At 34.1% G+C, this 18084-nt stretch overlaps 1 protein-coding gene across 4 annotated transcripts in view; it reads right to left on the bottom strand.

Annotated features, from left to right (window-relative positions):
- The window catches only part of LOC106464172 (myocyte-specific enhancer factor 2C-like), a 169503-nt gene that overhangs the window by 133490 nt on the left and 17929 nt on the right, over positions 1 to 18084 (bottom strand). Inside the window, exon 1 of one of the 4 annotated variants that reach the window (XM_022391863.1) lies at positions 4389 to 4407. The exons of 2 other annotated variants lie outside the window; for them this stretch is intronic. The gene's annotated coding sequence lies outside the window, so the exon portion shown is untranslated. Of the gene's footprint in view, positions 1 to 232; positions 252 to 4388; positions 4408 to 18084 lie in introns of those variants that run through there. One more of the 4 variants, XM_022391864.1, reaches the window with a different exon arrangement.

Here is an 18084-nt window from a genome sequence, read left to right as displayed (position 1 = left end):
GAGTTCTCAATCCTGCTCTAGCCTTTGTAACAAGTGCTACGGTGTAAAATTATCATTTAAACTATTAGTATAACTAAGAAATGAAAACATGAGAGAATTAGTTGAAATACCATAGAATTCTGATATATATTAATTCTATACTGTAGAATACAGTTAGTTCTTTTTGTTGTTTCTCAACCAGACTGTAAACTGTTCAATTTCAGCCATTGTAGTTCAAAAGTTAAGTGCTTACCTGCTAACCAGACCTCATCAAGTCTCTGGTACCTCCAACTAGACCCAAGCAAGTTTCTAGCACTACCCAGCTAGCCTTTGGTGACTACAGTTGTAATTCACCTGTCTGTAATTCTTTACTTAGGAATACCACACTTTTAAGATGAAAGGTGTCAAAAATTTCAAATCACAGAAAATATGTAGCCAATCCTTAGTGTCATTTCTCTTGAGAGTTTTTCTTAGCCTATACGAGTAAAATTATTTGGCAAGTAGTTTGCAATCTCCATTAAAAAAACCACTTACTATAGAAATACAACATTGAATAAACGTACATAGACATTTATAAGTACCCATTATTGTTTCATTATAATTATGACTGACATGGAATTACATCTCAATGAACAGAAAAACCTTTATTTGTTCTAAAAATGATTTATACAGAGTCACTAGCAAGTTGAAATCTGCAAAATTACAAAAAAGGGGGATTTCTATCGCAAGTGCATTTCATTTTTGCACAAAATATAAGTATACTCATTACAAACTGCTTGCCTGCTGTATCTAGTACGTTTTGGGGTCATTGTGTGGGTGTGTGTTTGTGACTATGCCTGAATATTTCCTTTGATGCTGACAAAAATAAAATAAAAATGAATTGCAGGAAAGACTGAGAAGAGTAGAATACTGAGTAAAGCCAAAGTTCACATTCCTCTTATTCTTCAAAAGTTTTTACTTGAAAACTGCTTTAAATGTCACGACTAAAACGTTAAACAAGAATAATTAAAATTCACGGATAAGAAAAATTAAGCTTTGCCTCAAAATGTTTTGATTTTAAATAATTAAAATGTAATAAAACATGAATAACCATAATTTGTGTAAGGAAAAGGGAAACTTTGCCTTAAAAAGTTCTTAATGATTTTTTTTCCCTTTTCCCATTATGTCTTATAGCCCTGGCATCAAAACGGTATTTCACAAACGTAATTGAAGAAGCTTTAATGTAACATTTGGATAGGAATACTGAACATGAGGAAAACTTTTATCAACGATCTACATGGTGAATGAAATTCATTCAAGTTCTTATACGTCAATTATACACGATACAGAAAAACTTATTTTCTTATAACTGGGAAACTATACAAGCTACAACTTACTCTCAAGACTACATTTTCCTATATAGGTGTTCCATATCCAAGGATATACTTCTTCTGACTTATTTCTTACCCTCACAAACTTTCTAAGCGCATACTTGTACATTCTAAGTTTTATGCTAACACATTTTCTTAAGCCTCGTGTTTCTCTAGTTCGGTGTTACATCTTCCAACTTGGATATTAAGTTTAATAAAATACTTTCACTAGTACATAGACAAGGATAATAAACTGGATTTTTGTAGGGCGGAGTTGTTTCTCGAGTTACTCGCTATAGCCTTGTGCTTCCAACATTACTAGACGCATACTTAACACACAATACATAATTCCTATGCAGAAATAACAAACATAATTGGATTTACTTTGCCAAGTATACTTACATTTTACTCAAATAGTACTTTTCTTCTAATTTTTCGTAAAAAATACCTGTATAAAGTTTCTTAATAAATTATTTGTAAATAACTGATTGAAAAGAAATCCAACAAAAATACAGTGTAAATATACTTAATATTTACAAAAATAAATCTATATAAAAATGGTTTACTTGTAATTCTCGGAATTGTGCTCTTCATGCTGTTATTATAAGTTATCGTTACTAGATGACGCCACTTTTACGACTTTTGTAATTTGTGTTAAACCAGTTTTCAGCAGCAAATTACATACCGATTTCAAGGCTCGTTCTTTCCAAAATACAAGAAATAAAAAACAGAATACATGCCATTTCGTACAAATTTTGTATACTGTGCCCATTTTGTATATGATTCAAAACGCTCATACTACATCGCCCACTGGCATACATAGCTTCACGTTGTGGTATTGCAGTACTGACCTGCATGGGCGTCGTTATGCACGATGACATCAACGTGACATCATGGTGATGTCATAGAATTTCATAGGCACTTTAACTCCTCGACTTGCGACTATAATTTGTGTAATACAAACATGCACTGGCTTTATGTAGGGCGAAGTTGTATCTTAAGTTAAATCTCGGAACAGCCTTGCGCCTCCGACGTTATCAGGCTAGTCCTTATGAAGCCACCTATAGTGAAAGTTTTTAAACAAATAAAAGACAACGAATTATATATAAAAAAATGAAGGCATGAAGAACTTTGCATCTGCCTTCTAATACATTTTTTTCCCCCTTTTGTAATATAACAGAAATAATCATTCGATTAGGTCCAACAGACAAAAAAGGGTTAGAAAAGAAAGTCATAAGCCAGTACAGCAAAAGTACTTTGTATCATTTATAACTCATTATTTTAACTAGTGACCAACAGTGGTTCAGCGATGAGATTCCGGGTTTACAATGCTCAAATCCGGGGTGTGATTCCTCGCGGTGGACATTGCGTAGATTGTCCATTGTGTAAGTTTCCGTTTAAAAAAAAAAACAATAAGAGTTTCAACTAGCAAATTCATATTTAATTTTCTCACAAACTTGGTCGCGTTCCAGTAAAACGTTTTAACTTAAGGACATTACTTTTTATGATTATTTATTTTCCATCGAATTATTACTTCATACAAAAATGCATACCGATTTATTCTTCACAAAATCGCATACGAAGACCATGCAGCGACCACGTACAAACGAATTTCTAGTGTGATTCAGAAATGAACAGCGTTTTGCAAAAGATTAAAATAATTAGTTTTTCAAGACATTTACAGAAAACATTTTTTTTTATACAAACAACAACTAGAAGAAGCATTAAACATTGTATTATTTGACTTTGAATAATACACCGACGCCAAGTACACCAGTACTCAGCACAATCTATTCGTATGAAGTTGTATTTTTTTTTTATAAGAGCCACCTCTTACAAGTGGTGGAAGATATGACTGCTAATTTTTACAGGAAATGACGACACAGTGCCATTTGTTTGCCGACTGTAATAACTAAACCTACAATTGATCTCTTTTAACTTACAAAAGACATCTCATTCACACCCAGGGGTACTGAAGTTTATACGACATACATCATGGCAGAAATGCGATGATACTACTCTTTCATTAAACGCCAAGTACAAAACAGGATTATTCAAAGACAAAGTGAGCGACATTATATTATTTTTGAAACCTGAACTTTATTCATTTAACCATGAAGAGTTCTTAGAATACTTTTCTTTGTCGTGTGAAGTGTTCGTTTAGTTTATATATAACAGTTCAAGTATAAGTGGAAAGTGTGTGCTGAGTTGCAGTGTATGTACATGTGTGTGTGTATATATATATATGTGTATAGATAGATAGATAGATATTATGCTATATTACATGAGAATTGGACTGTATGAAAACTAGAAACCTTAACAACTGGAATCGTCTTCGCTAGAGAACTTAACTGTACACAGTTATTACAGTATACAGTTCAGTCAGGTAGCTAGAGATAACGAAGAGAAATGTAATGTAGGTATATTTACCCTTCAATGTCTTACGGAAACATCGACTTCATAATTGAGAAGAAAATGAAAAGAAAATTACGCATCAAACATGTTAACAACACGCACTTACGCCGAACTCCCCATTTTTGTGATGTAAACAAATTATGCTTATACAGTTATAGAGCAGTTGCTTATAGTACTTAACGTTTTGGATGTTTGCGGATGTTATGTGAACAACCATGTAATTGTTTAAGTTATATTTCATGAAAAATTGCTTCCAATTTTCTGGGGGTTATGCCCCAAGACCCCCGTCACATTAGCATGCTTATTGTGCTTTGCACAATATGTTTTGGCTTTTGATCTCACAAATTAGAAACCCCCTTTCAAACATTTTGCCTACAAGCCTGGACAATGACTGCAGAAAGTTGTAAGATTCTAAAATTCGAAATATTAATTCTAAATGTGGATTCGTTTATATTAACTTATATCTTTATTAACACTGAATTATCTTACATGTGTACATGTTTGATCACAAAAGGCCCAGCGGTAAATAGATACATTACACCGCGGAGCATGTGCAAGCAATTTCTACCTTCAAATAACAGAAGTTTTACCAAAGTAACCAACAAAGAAAGACAAAGCACGTTATTATTAATAATTTCCACTTACCGGTTTTTTCACGTAATGTCAGATAAAGTTAAGCAAATCACGAACGAAGTTGAACTGTAATGATTCGTAACTCAAATCGTAAGTGTAATCAGGTGGTTGGTTTATTTATCTGGCATTACATCAGTAAAGCCAGAATGTCAACAAAGTTTTGCGAAATTGATTGTGTGAGGATCCAAGGTCAGTTATGTTTCTCCTGCCCTAAGAATTAACCTCTTCAAACTGCGAGAAAAACATTAGTGACGCCGGGTTAGAGGTCTTGGAGCCAAAATGGCCTTGACCCAAATTATTGTATGATTTCAGCAAACTTATCAAGTAGTGCTTGTGTGCATGGTTGCTTGCTCTTTTATTGGTTTATTCTGCTTGTCGATCACAGCGAATTCGTTAAGCTCTGTCGAATGAGACCCAACAACATGTGTAGGCAGAAGAAAATCTTTTTTTAAAGAACAAAAATAAATTGATAGAACGAACTATAAGGAAACTGTTCACGATAAAATCAAGTTTAGTACTTCTGGTTAAGTAATATAATTCCGGGAAACCATCTTTTAGAAAACTATCACGTACAAACAAAAACACTTCGCATGATATAACTGCTCATATAGTTGGTTCAACAACAGTGCAACACAATACACAAATACGTAATGTAACCATATATGTAAGTATAAATGTATGTGCGCACGTGTATTTCTCATGATATTTGTATTGTAATAATGATTCAATATCATACTTTATAAAGGTCGTGCTAAAAATACGAAATATTAGCAGCAGTGGCGTATACTTGCCAGTGGCTTTGGGTTATTGCAACTATATATATTTAGTGTGTGTGTATATATATATAACAGTATATAACGTATAAAAATATCCAAAATCATCATCATAAATGCTTAATTAAAAATAAATTAGCATTTAGCATAATAAATAATATTAAATTAGCGCCATCTGGCATTTACTACCCTACTTTGCACCGCAATAATGAGCGATACACTTCCAAGGTGTTTAACGCACGCTGATAGGCTGAACTGTCTTCGCCGCACCAATCACCATAAACGACACATATAATCTGTACTCGCACAGTCACTGCGGTCAACCATGGCTATATCTCGTGTAAATAACATCTTGTGCCACTGCTTTTTCAAAACTGCAATAATTATATATTTGTGCTAGTAATGGATGAGATTCAAATATTTTTATGTTGACTAAAACACTATTTTTTAATTCTTCCAAGGTTAGTTTACCGCCGGCAAACACGATAACACGGAAAATACGCCACTGAATATTAAATTCTCAGACAAGCTTCCCATATACAAAACCTCTCCTTTCTAAGCGATATCCATTAATAGCTACCTTACTTTGTCTCTGACTTCTTATGACATTCTTAATATCAAACCTACTATCTATAATGTAAGTTTCAGATTTCAAAAAAATTCGTGTATTTTTTCTAGAAATGTCTTCAGAAATCCTCCCCAAACAGGGTTCGATTCCTGCGGTAGCACAAAGTGGGTAGCTCATTGTGCAGCTTTACGATTTAAAAAAAAAAAACTGAAAATTATTAATGACTACTTCAAACCCCCATGAATTTTACGCCTGTCTTAGATATTTTAGTCTTTGGGTTCTCGTGGTGATCAGGGAGACATTGTTGTATAAATCTGGACTACGTGACTATTTTGTTATGTCCATGCCTATTCTGGCCAGCTTTAAATTCCTGTATCGTTATTATGTCACCTAACTAGCATTTCTGAGGTAGTAAGTAAAATTATCCAGGATCCAGTAAGCAATCAATACACATGGTAGTGTGTCGTGCAGCCAAAACAACTTGCAGGACACACTGTGTGTTATTAACAGGAGTGATAGTTTAGCGATTTTCAGTGATTGTGCTCTACTTAACCCTTACTTCACATACCAAATTTCAATGCAATCGATTAAGAAATAAACGCGATCTAAAACCTCCAATTTTGATTGAACTTTTTCTTTTTCTTCTTCTTATATATGTATATGTGTGTGCGTGCAAAGCTGGACATTCATGTTCTTAATTTTGTTACTTTTTGTCTTGTGTGTTTATAATGCTTCCTAAAATGCTAAAGCGAAACAAATCAGTCAATAATTTATTACTTGTGATTAATATATATATATATATATATATATATATATATTCATTTATGTGATTTTATTGTTATTGCTTTATTATAATAAAGGTGGATTAGAGACTACAGAAAAACACACGTAATATTATTTATAAGCCTTCTTATTTCCTAATAAATGTAAGCAATGTATCGTGTTCATCGTCACTTCTGCTCTGAACCAAAATCGGTTAAGAACGGCTCTGTGATAAAGAAATGGTTGTTGCACATACCACAGTTATTTTTCTAGTTGTCTGAATCTTGAATACCCAAAAGTGTGAAATGTTTTTATGAAATTATGTTTGTGGTGCCATTCAATAGATGGTTCGGGAGTTTTGGTTACATACAGGGATTTTCCACATTGGACCTGAAAAGTGGATAAAGATAGATGCACGTTAATAAAGCAAGCAGAGAAAAATACCTTTATTGCACAAAGTTGGTTGGGTCAATTTGTTGCTACCATTTGGATTATGTAATGTGCCTGCTCCATTTCAAGGGTAAATGGAGTTTGTTCTCTCTGGAATACCTTAGAATGTCATATTCATTTACTTGGACAGCATAACACACATGGGAAGACCTTTGATGGTACCTATGATGGGCTAAATCTTAAGAAGTGTTAATTGTTTCATCAACAGGTAAGTTGCCTGAGACTCATAATCCATGGAAAGTGAGAGAGAGAGAAAAAGTATCTACAGATCCAACTTAAACTGGATCTGTTCAGAATTGGCAAATATCATGGAACTTGCATGAGGTAAGAGGATTTCTTGGACTTTACTCTTACTAGTGTTGTTTTGTAAAATCATTCTTTGACATAGCTCGTCCTCTTAACATAATATTGGAAAAACAAACAAGTTTTGTTTGGACAGTTGGTTGTATACAAGCATTCAACAAACTGAAGAAATAGTTAACCACTACTCTTGTTTATTACCTTAAAGAACTCTTGAAAATCCATTCACAGTAGATACAAATGTCAGTGATTTTGTAATTGGAGCAGTGTTATCCAAAATACAATATGAGAAAGAAAATATGACTGTCTATTATAGCAAAGCAATGAATCCTGAAAAAAGAAAGTAATGTTCAAATTTTAAAGAACTATTAAGTGTCATTTGAGCTGAGTCATTTTCATTACTACATATAGGCATAAACGTTTACAACCATTACAGATCATACAGCATTGAAGTGACTGATGAATTTTCACAACCAGAAGGCTACATAATAAGTTCACTCTTCCAACTTCAGAAGTGTTGCTGGGTGGAAGGAACGATGAAAATGCTTAAAAGCATTATATCAATGATCTTGTATTGCCAAAGAATGTAAATACTATGTAAAAGACAGAAACACAAGATAATAAATACAACCAACCTAAAGTGCAACAGAGTAGAATTCAAGATAAAAAATCAAGAGATTGGGAACTATTGTGGTCCAATACTGAAGAATAAAGGTCATCAGGCACAAGATAAAAGTCTTAAGCGAATTATTCAGTTAATTAGGGATGGTACAGAATGACCCTCATGGCAGACAGTGGCTCCATATAGCCCAAAGACAAAAGTATACTGGGCACATGGAATTTGTTATATCTACAACAAGTTTTGTTATGTCAAAAATGGGAAAATACTAAATGACACAAATTAGGACTGCAGTTAGTTCTTCCATAGTCACTACAGTCAAAGGCACTCTATCATCTACACAACTTTTCAACAGCTGGATATTTAAGAGCTAAGAAGATATTGAAAAGAGCACAAGAATGTTTTTATTTGGTTGGTTCCCAGAAATCTGTAGCAAATTGGTGTAAATTGTGTGAACTGTGCTGCAAATGAAAAGTTCCACAAAAGAAACAACATGGTAACTTCAACAGTACTGTGTAAGAGCACCACCTGAGAGAATTGCTGTTCATGTGCTTGGTTTTCTTCCACAGAGTAATAGTGGGAATCAATACATCATGGTGGTTATGAACTATTTTACCAAGTGACCAGAAGCATATTCTGTTCCTAATTAAAAACCAGAAACTCTAGTGAGGAAGCTTCTCAATAAAGGTATTTCAAGATATGGGGTGTATATGGAACTTCACTCAGATCAGGAAAGGATTTTGCCTTGCTTGAAGAGATGTGTCAAATCACTGGCAACAGCCCTTCATTTATCTTTTGATGGAATGGAGAAGAGATGTAACCTTACATTTTTAAATCATTTAGCCACTTGTGTGGGTGAACATCAGAAAACATGAAGCTACAGGCAATAAACCTGCATCACTGATGTTAGGGAGAAAACTTAAAGTGACAATTTATGTCATACACATCTTTACCCAAGAAAGACTTAAATCAGCTAAGATGAAAAGTTATGATTTAAATGCTGACAAGACTGGATTTGTGTGGCGACATTTCATGGTTGTATAATTCATGCCACAAGAGAAGATGAACTCCAAAGCTATGTAGATGTTGGGAAGGGCCACAATCCAAAGAATAAATTCTGTAGACTTTAGTGTATAAAATCCAGAAAGACAGGAGACTCAAACTAAAGGTCATTCACCATGATTATGTTTGAAAGTATGTCAGTAAGAGAATGTCCAACTGGTTAGCTTCAGAGAAGTGTTTGCCTATGGTAAGTTAATCTGATAAAAAGCCCAAGGTTCCTGTTGAGACCAAGTTCATAGTATCACCAAGAAAGGATTCATCAGTGAATTTCCTTAATAACCTTCCTGGAGAAAACTCCCCCCGTGACAAAGCAACAAGTGCCAATAAATTATAGGAAGTCATCTCTTCTTCATGCCATAACCCACACACACACACACAAAGAAAAAACCATCAATGGACAGCTTAGAGACAGTAAATAATAAATATTTTATTTTGTTAATCGGAATTTTCGTTATACTTTAATACATAATGAATGACTTAATTATTGTAAAGTCTGGTTATGAATATTAATTTTGTTAATTGTAAAGAGTTCAGTTACTTTATTGTTAAATATGGAAGTTGAAGTTTAACATACCAATATCGTTATTGTGTGTGTGTTATTATAGAATTGTTAAAGGGGCTTAACCATCCAAAGAGGGGGGCAGTGTTGAAGGTTATATTTCTAATATTTTAACTTTAACAAACAGTACAAAACGTCTGAGGTACTTTTGGCATGGAGTACTAATGACGTATAACGCCTAGAAAATTGTCGTATGTCGTGATTAGACGTAATGTCTCGTATTTTATAGACTTAGGATAAATATTGTAATAATATAAAAACACGAATGAATTATTTAATTATTGAGTCTGTTAGTCAGCCAGTTTTGCGTTTGTGCAGTAGATAGTGGAAATTAATAAGTAAATGACTGTTTACTTTTTATTTGTTAGTTAGAGCTCACGCTTGTTTATCGATAGTTTGTGAAAGAATTAAAGATATGAAATTTTCAATTGAAGAAATAAAACGCTTTCATTTTCGTTAAGTAGACTAGACGTTACATTATTTTTATGGTTTAATAAAAAAAAGAACCCGCCAAACGATTAAAAGAAAAAAAAAAACGTTACAAAAATATTGTTTCGTGCTAATCATAGATCCTTCCAATAACCTATACTCCCACTCTTGTCTTTTGATGTGTTAGGCCTAAATTTTAAACAAGTTTATTATGCAATATACAGTACAATATACTTAAAGACCTTCAGCGCTTTGTATTACTCTACTGATAGAAATTTAGGACATAAAATAAATATTAAAGTGCTGCAAAGTAGGTAGTTTTTAAGAGAGAATTTTTCCCATCGTTTTTAACTGTAAATTCAGGCTTAGAACCTATAAATTACATTCATTTCCGTACTGACAATTATTTGAAATAAACTGTTACTACAGTAAATGCTTATGCAACACATACAAAAAAATGGTGTTTAAATTATTAAATATTACTTCAACAACGTCTAATTATAAATCACAAACTAATCAGAGAAAAATATATAAGGTTAGTCAAAAAAAAAGTGCTATACAAACAAACGTTTCAACAGCTATTGAACTACTCAACTTTGACCAAAACACCACTAAAAAAGAAGAATTTGTAATTTTAAACTTTATACATCATGTGGGTTAAACATTAAACTAGACTTGCACAAGTATATTAACTTCTCCTAGTATTGGTACAATTCAGAAGTACTGCACCTATAGCCCGATCCAATTTATAACAACAGCAGGAAAAGTCTACTACATACGTAGTACTATGTTTTTAAGAAAGTAACGTTACTGACACACAGTTCTTTGTTATATAAAACAAGGCAACATTACTCTCATGTCTTACGTTCTTAAGTTTCTGTTTCATAGAACTTTCAGTACCTGTGTAAAATGAAGATCAACCTGTATTGATGGAAATAGTACTTGAATATTATTCTCTTGTCACTAGGCGGCGCTGCAAATGTATTCCAAAAATTATAATCTTCAGACTGAAGTAATTTATCGTATTTCATTAAAATCTGCTAAACTGTATGTCTAATAGTTTTTCTCCCACTACAGTTAAATAAACATTTCTGTGATATATCATACACCATACACTACAGCAACTGTCTCGTGACCACTGACTATGATTTGTGACAGATTTTTGGCAAGAACACCATCGTCACGACTGTCATGTAATCCTCTGATAAGCAGTCCTCTTCGTATTATTGTTGTACTACTGCTGATTCAGATCTTATGACAAGGGCTGGCTTTTTTAAGTACTTCAAAACATTATTACACCTTTTTTGAAAATGTTAACAAACTTGCGTGTACATTTTTCATGAGAGGCTGCGATTAGTACTTCAAAACATTATTACACCTTTTTTGAAAATGTTAACAAACTTGCGTGTACATTTTTCATGAGAGGCTGCGATTACACTTCTTATATATTTATGGCCCTGATGAATTATATGAATATTTCCAGAGTAGAAAAACTCAATATGACGCTGAAAACCTCAGGTTCGGAATTCACAACTTTCGACATAGTAGTTCAACAAGTCAGGTTTTGACTGATCAAAATTTACTTCTGCCATCTTTTTATTTTATCTGATTTAATATTTCTTATTAGTAAATATTTAGCACTGCACGCGTTTTAGGAAAATTAGTTAATAGCCTTGCCTGAACTACAGGGAAATTACAATTAAAAAGAAACAATGTTAAACACCTAACAATCCAAGCAGAATGGAGGTGGGGCACGAATGAAGGGGAGGGGGCAAAACAAAAACTATACCATTAAAAAATAATAATAGTCAGTAAAACAGCATGTAGAGCCTAAAAAGGGTTGTAGTTGCCATCATTCTTACTGGTTCAATTTAAGTTGGCATTTCTATTTGATAAACCAGTAAAAATGCGAAAGGTGCCCCTCAAGGGTTGTTGCCCTCCAGATTTAAAGAGCTTTCGTCGCCTATGGATCTAAATTATATCTATATGACGGCTGTTTTGGATATAAAACACTTTGTCTGAACCACTTTTATATCTTGTTTACTTAATTATATATCAAAATTATATTTCTTTAACTGATTTTGTATTATAGTTTTTATTAGATATTTATTGGTATCAAACAAAATATATTCAACCGTAAGTACTAAGACTTAACGGAACAAGTTGTTAATCACTGTTTAATGCGTTTCTATATTTTGTTTAAGAGTAGCTGCCTTCTACAGCTGGCTGCAGGCAGTGATAGCGGTACAGATGTAGGACTCTGTGCACTTAAACAATCATACCTGCTGTCTGGACACACACCTCTGCTAATACCTCTAAACCCAAGATACAACCTGTAAGCCGCTAACTGTAGTTTGTAAGTTGTTGTTTATAGCTTCTAGTTATAGTTTTACTTTGTCGTAAGCTTAATCGAATTGGATTTTAACCAAAGACGATGCTTTTACTCTTTCATTAATACTAGTATATATCAGGAAGTAAATTATTAGTAGCTGGATTATGTCTAGATGATATATATATATCCAATTTGTTTGCTTGATGAATTTCGCGCGAAGTTGCTCGAGGATTGTCTGCGCTAGTTGTCCCTAATTTTGAAGTGACAGACTAAAGGAAGTCAGGTACTCAACATCACCCACCGCTAACACTTGGGCCACTCTTTTACCTACGAATAGTGGGATTCACCATCATATCATAACGCACCCACAGTTAAAGGGACGGGCGTGTTCTGTGACAGGATTCGAACCAGCGACCCACAGATTGCGAGTCGAGTGCCTTAACCACATATATTTTCGAGTACTTCTTATTACGAATAAAACTATAAAAACGTTATCCACAGTAAAGTACGCTCTTACAGTGAAGACGGTCCAAGATAATAATAGATAAAATCTATTTAAGTTCCGAACAACAAACAAAACAAGGTATAACACGGCCCAGTGGTTAGTACGCTGTATTGCGGAGCTAAGGTTCTGTGGTTCGTGTTCATTACCGCTAAAAATATAAAAAAAGATCATGCTCCGCACTTTGGGGTCGTGGATGCGTCATACGAATGACAGTCAAATCCCACTAACAGGTGTGATAAGAGTGTCCCAAGAGTTGGCGGTAGGTGGTGTCTACTATCTGCCTTTCCTAAAATCTATAACTTCAAAATTAGGGTCGGCTAGCACAGATAGCTCTCGTGCAGCTTTGAGCGAAATCCATCATAAAAAACAACAAAAGCACAAAACTATTGGTCCAGGATTACGATACTTCAAACAACTGACTTACAGTGGCTAAGGTTGGGTATGTATAGTGATAAGGAAAGGAATGGTGGTACAACATACTGGTTAAAAAAAAATAAAGTTTTACTGTTGCCATATGCCTTATCCACATCTCGTTCGTTTCGCAGGAAAATACGTTTTGCTTTAATGTCTCTGAAACTATAGGGCGAGTATGTGTTAAACTAAGTTTCAACATCAATCTACCCCCCCCCCTCTTAAATTCGTGCATACCTACACTTTTTCCAGACCACTTTTGTTATGTTTTTCTCATGACTGTTTACTAATACATCGATCGTAACGAGATATTTTTTTACACAAACAATCTATGAGCATTTTCAATATTTGATATCAAAACAAAACTTCTACTCATTCTCAAAACCATAATTGCAGGAAGATGGGCTTTAGTGCGTCTCTTCTGACAAACTACAAAATAAATAATTTTGGTATCATTTACATGCCTCTCGAAAACGCAGCATATGAACCAAACTTGTTGGTTCAGTTAATCTTCAATTATATGATCAAGAAACTAATCTTCAATTGCATATCAATGAACGAATACGTATATTATGATTTGAAAAGAATTATTCAGAACATTCAACTAGAACAATCTTTACGCAGTAGGCATAACGATCTCCTGTGGTTCATAGGGTCATCACCTACTTCTGTCTCATTTATCCTCTTACGTGTAATTCCTTCCTTCAACCCTTAGGGTTTGAACGTGTAGAAGATCACTAAACCTACTGACTTATTATATCGGGTCCGCGTTGTCCAGAGCGTGACTCGTTCAACGCCTATGAACATGAATTCATAAACTGAAATAGGTCAGAATATACGAGCATTGAACTATTGTAGCCAACTCTCACGTAGAAATGTCCTCACTGTCAGCTCAGCCATAACGATAGCGTGATTACGTATCTTCGTGTAAATAATAATGATCATATAAACACGAAACAAAAAATCATGGTTATTAAAAACTAGGAGCTTATTTTTTAGTTTCCACTGCAGCTATGTAAACAAGACTTGTTTGTTCAATCAATCTCCAATTTTATGAGCAATATATTAATCTTAAATTATACAAAAATGAACAAATACATATATTACGAATGAAAGTAATTAACAAAAACATTGAACTAGATCAATCTTACTCTGTTGTTTAAGAAATTTGAGTTTCGAGGATGCAGAAGAAGACCCGTATATACACACATATAAGATACAAAATGGTAAAAACCCTATAACCCGAGCGCTTTCGAAAGGTGGACCTTTCTTCTTCAGGGCAAGACTTATTGAACCTACGTGTTTTTCTGACATCATTCATACATATACAAAAAATATCATGAGACAGTGCTTTTGAATTGAGCAACGAAATTGAAGGGCTATATTTTTCAGGCTAACGAGTCAAGTTTCTTCAAAACATTTGCGTCATCTGTACCCGTTTTACGCTTATTTCAAAGCAGTTTTATTTTCTAATTGCGAATATCTTGTGAACTTTTGCACCTATGTTTTATAAACAATCCTGTAACTATATCGTAATGTTCATCTTAAAAATTTCCCTTTATTGAAACAAAAAGAATGCTACTTTCTTAAACCAGTCAGTATGTTCCACTACGTTAAAAAGATTAACTTGTATTCTGTAGATCCTTCCCATAGTGTCTGTACAAATACTGAATAGGAGATTTCGCGTCCATAATAACTAGCTCTCGTGAGTATGTGTGTGTGGGTGGTGGGTCTTTCTGCGTAACACTGGTGACCAAATACATGGTTGTAAACATACGGGATTCAGACACGTTGCGGAAATAGGTCTGGTCAATACTATTATATTACAGTTTACAATACAGCATATTAACCGAGCGGAAAGTTTGTTTTATGTAATAAAGTTCACTCTCCATATTTTTTATTACACAATTAAATAAAAAAAAAGTGATTAACTTCTGAGTTTAGTGACCTCCTTAACTCTGGGGAAAATGAGCATAAATATAATTTATATTGCACAAGCATGATTTATAGAAACCCAAGGTTTCACGCTTCAGTCACTGCGTTCTTTTAAAATTATAGTCATAGTCAAATCTCCAAAATCAAGTGCCGTGAGAAAACAAAAACTGAAATAATTACAAGAAATCGTTTGTAAAATACATTTAAATTAATGTTTCAAGAATTTGTGATGATATAAGTATGTCACTGCATTCATTATGTGAGGAAAAGCGACAACAAAAAATACATTTTTCATTACATTACTCAGTACACAAGTAAACAATACAGGTGATTTTTTGCATACACATACACAGTGGATTTTGATATCCGTCTTAGGCTTAGTATAAGTAACTAACTCACTGCGCAGCTTTGTGCTTAACAAAAAGAAAAGAAAAAATAGATTTTGGGAAGTTCAGACACAAGAACGCAAAGTTGGAATTACATATAGAAAAAGACATAACAAAGGTACTCACGAGATAGAAAAAAAAATTGGTTATACGAAAGTGTCCACATTTACAGGGAAGGATAACTACTCTTAGTTATTGTTGTTTGTAGTTAAGCACAAAGCTACACAAATGGCTATCTGTGCTCTTGCCCACCACGGGGTATCGGTTTCTAGCGGTATAAGTCCCCAGACATACCGCTATACCACTGGGGGCACAACTCTTAGTATAGTATATTGTTTGTTTGTTTGTAATTAAGCACAAAGTTACACAATGGGCTATCTGTGCTCTGCCCACCACGGGAATCGAAACCCGGTTTCTAGCGTTGTAAGTCCGCAGACATACCGCTGTGCCACTGGGGGGCAAGTATAGTATACCTCGCTTTAAAGTCTTTTTGCCCGATCGCACAGTAGACGGTAAACGTGATCACGCAAAGAAAAGTTAATCTGTGAGCATACAAACATTAAGCTCACAACGAATAATGTTTTCTTTTATTTTTTCACCGTAAAAATTATGTATTTTCCCCACTCCCTTACCCGCTAGTATCTTCGTTATTTCTGCTTGTAACTGTACCGGTTGACTATTTCTGTTTATATACAAGCCTTACTTTCTCGTCTGTAGTTGAACAAACAGACAAAACGTTGTTAACGACTTAGACTAACCCTTACCCTCCTATTAAACCCCTTTATTTGAGGTGCCTAGAGACTTCTATCGTTGCTGTTTCAATTCCTGTAAACTAATGAGCAGATATATACAGTACCTGAAAAATACGTGTTCTCGATTTGGAAACGGACAAAAAAAAAAAAAAAGCTGTGGCAAGCTTTGAAAATTTTATAACGTATCTTTTACATCTCGATAGGTTCCCATTTCGTAAACAGCACAGCTCCTGCCGATAAAATAGCTAGCGCCACGTACATTATATCATATTTGATTATACGCGCGGTTACGGGGTCCCTAATGCGCTGCTCAGATCACGTAGTGCCTTTTTAAACACTTTTCGTCAACAGTTATGTCAAGACCTTTAAACGGACTTGCTCAGTGTGAAACGCGCTTCCCCCTACGGTCTTTGATACACGAACATCAACTTCTCACACATCTTAAGTAACAACAACAAAAAAAAAAAACAAGTTTCCTCCTGTTTGGTAGCCATTTTGGTTCTGCATACCGCTATGTCACCTGCCATGGGTCAACACGATGTCAAATTATTACATTTTCAAATCTACACCTTATATATCAAGAAACTGCTTTACTTCTATTTTAAAGTTTTCAAATATTCCTATTTTGTATTAATGAAATTATCTAAACAAAGTTAATTTCACATTAGACACCTACACACGTATAAAAGTTTTAGTATGTCCTCATTCAAGCATGGTATTAATTAAAAATAAAATCGGTTATTACAACGATTAACGTGGTACATTGTTCTTGGTATAGCGGAGATTCTAAAACTACTAGTATATAAAAATGAAGACAAGACATACAATTATTAAGAGTATAATAAAACAACACCATGGAGAGGGCGGATATCCTAAAGATATGAGGCTTATTGTAAAATTAAGTGTTTTTTATGTTTTGTTTTTTCTTTTTGGTAATATCCTTTATCAAGACAACACTCACCATTAAACAAATATAAAAATAACGTCACGCTTCACGTCCGTCTTGGGTTAAGAACAGCCATGTAGGCGGCTGCTGACCGATTGGTCAGCAGTTCTAAATGAAGGACACTCATGTCTTTCACTTTTCTTTTTAAGACTCAGAAGCCGTTTAGATGGCTACTGAATGAGTGGTTGTTCTCCCTCTGGTCAGCAGTTCTAAATCAGGGACGATTAAACCTGAAATTTGAGTGTTTGAAATAGCCAGTTAACTCGTGTGTCGCATGAGGTTCTATTCAGATTCAAACAGTCTCATTCCACCCCTATAATCTCCCAATATACCGAAAACAAATACGAAACTTTATTTATTTGAAACATTCTCAAATACATTGATGCTATTAATTATAAGTAAGAACATAAGAAAAGTATATTTAATTAGCTATGCTCAATACCAAGTTGGCTTACAGTTTAGCTCTTAATGATAAACTTAAGAATTCTGAAAAATATATGAGGTTTGGAATATTCACCGCAGAACACGCTACACTTTTTATATACTAATAAAAAAGTTAAGACATTTGCTTCTTTACTGTATAATTTTAAATGATGAAAATGTAAAATTTGAATGGCACACACTTAGCAACGGCAAAGTTTAATTTAAATCCTCGTTTAACAAATCTAAACTAGTTTATATTTAGACAGAGAAACGAAACAAAGTGAAAAGATAAGAATAGATGTGATCCCAGCACTTATCTTAATGATCAGGGACCCGAAAGTTGCTAGCATTAGCTGTTCGGACTTATCTTAATGATGAGGGACCCGAAAGTTGCTAGCATTAGCTGTTCGGACTTATCTTAATGATGAGGGACCCGAAAGTTGCTAGCATTAGCTGTTCGGACTTATCTTAATGATGAGGGACCCGAAAGTAGCTA

Source organism: Limulus polyphemus, unplaced genomic scaffold, assembly GCF_000517525.1.
Source record: "Limulus polyphemus unplaced genomic scaffold, Limulus_polyphemus-2.1.2 Scaffold1578, whole genome shotgun sequence".
Lineage (NCBI taxonomy): Eukaryota > Metazoa > Arthropoda > Merostomata > Xiphosura > Limulidae > Limulus > Limulus polyphemus.
This window is presented reverse-complemented; position numbering and strand designations above follow the sequence as displayed.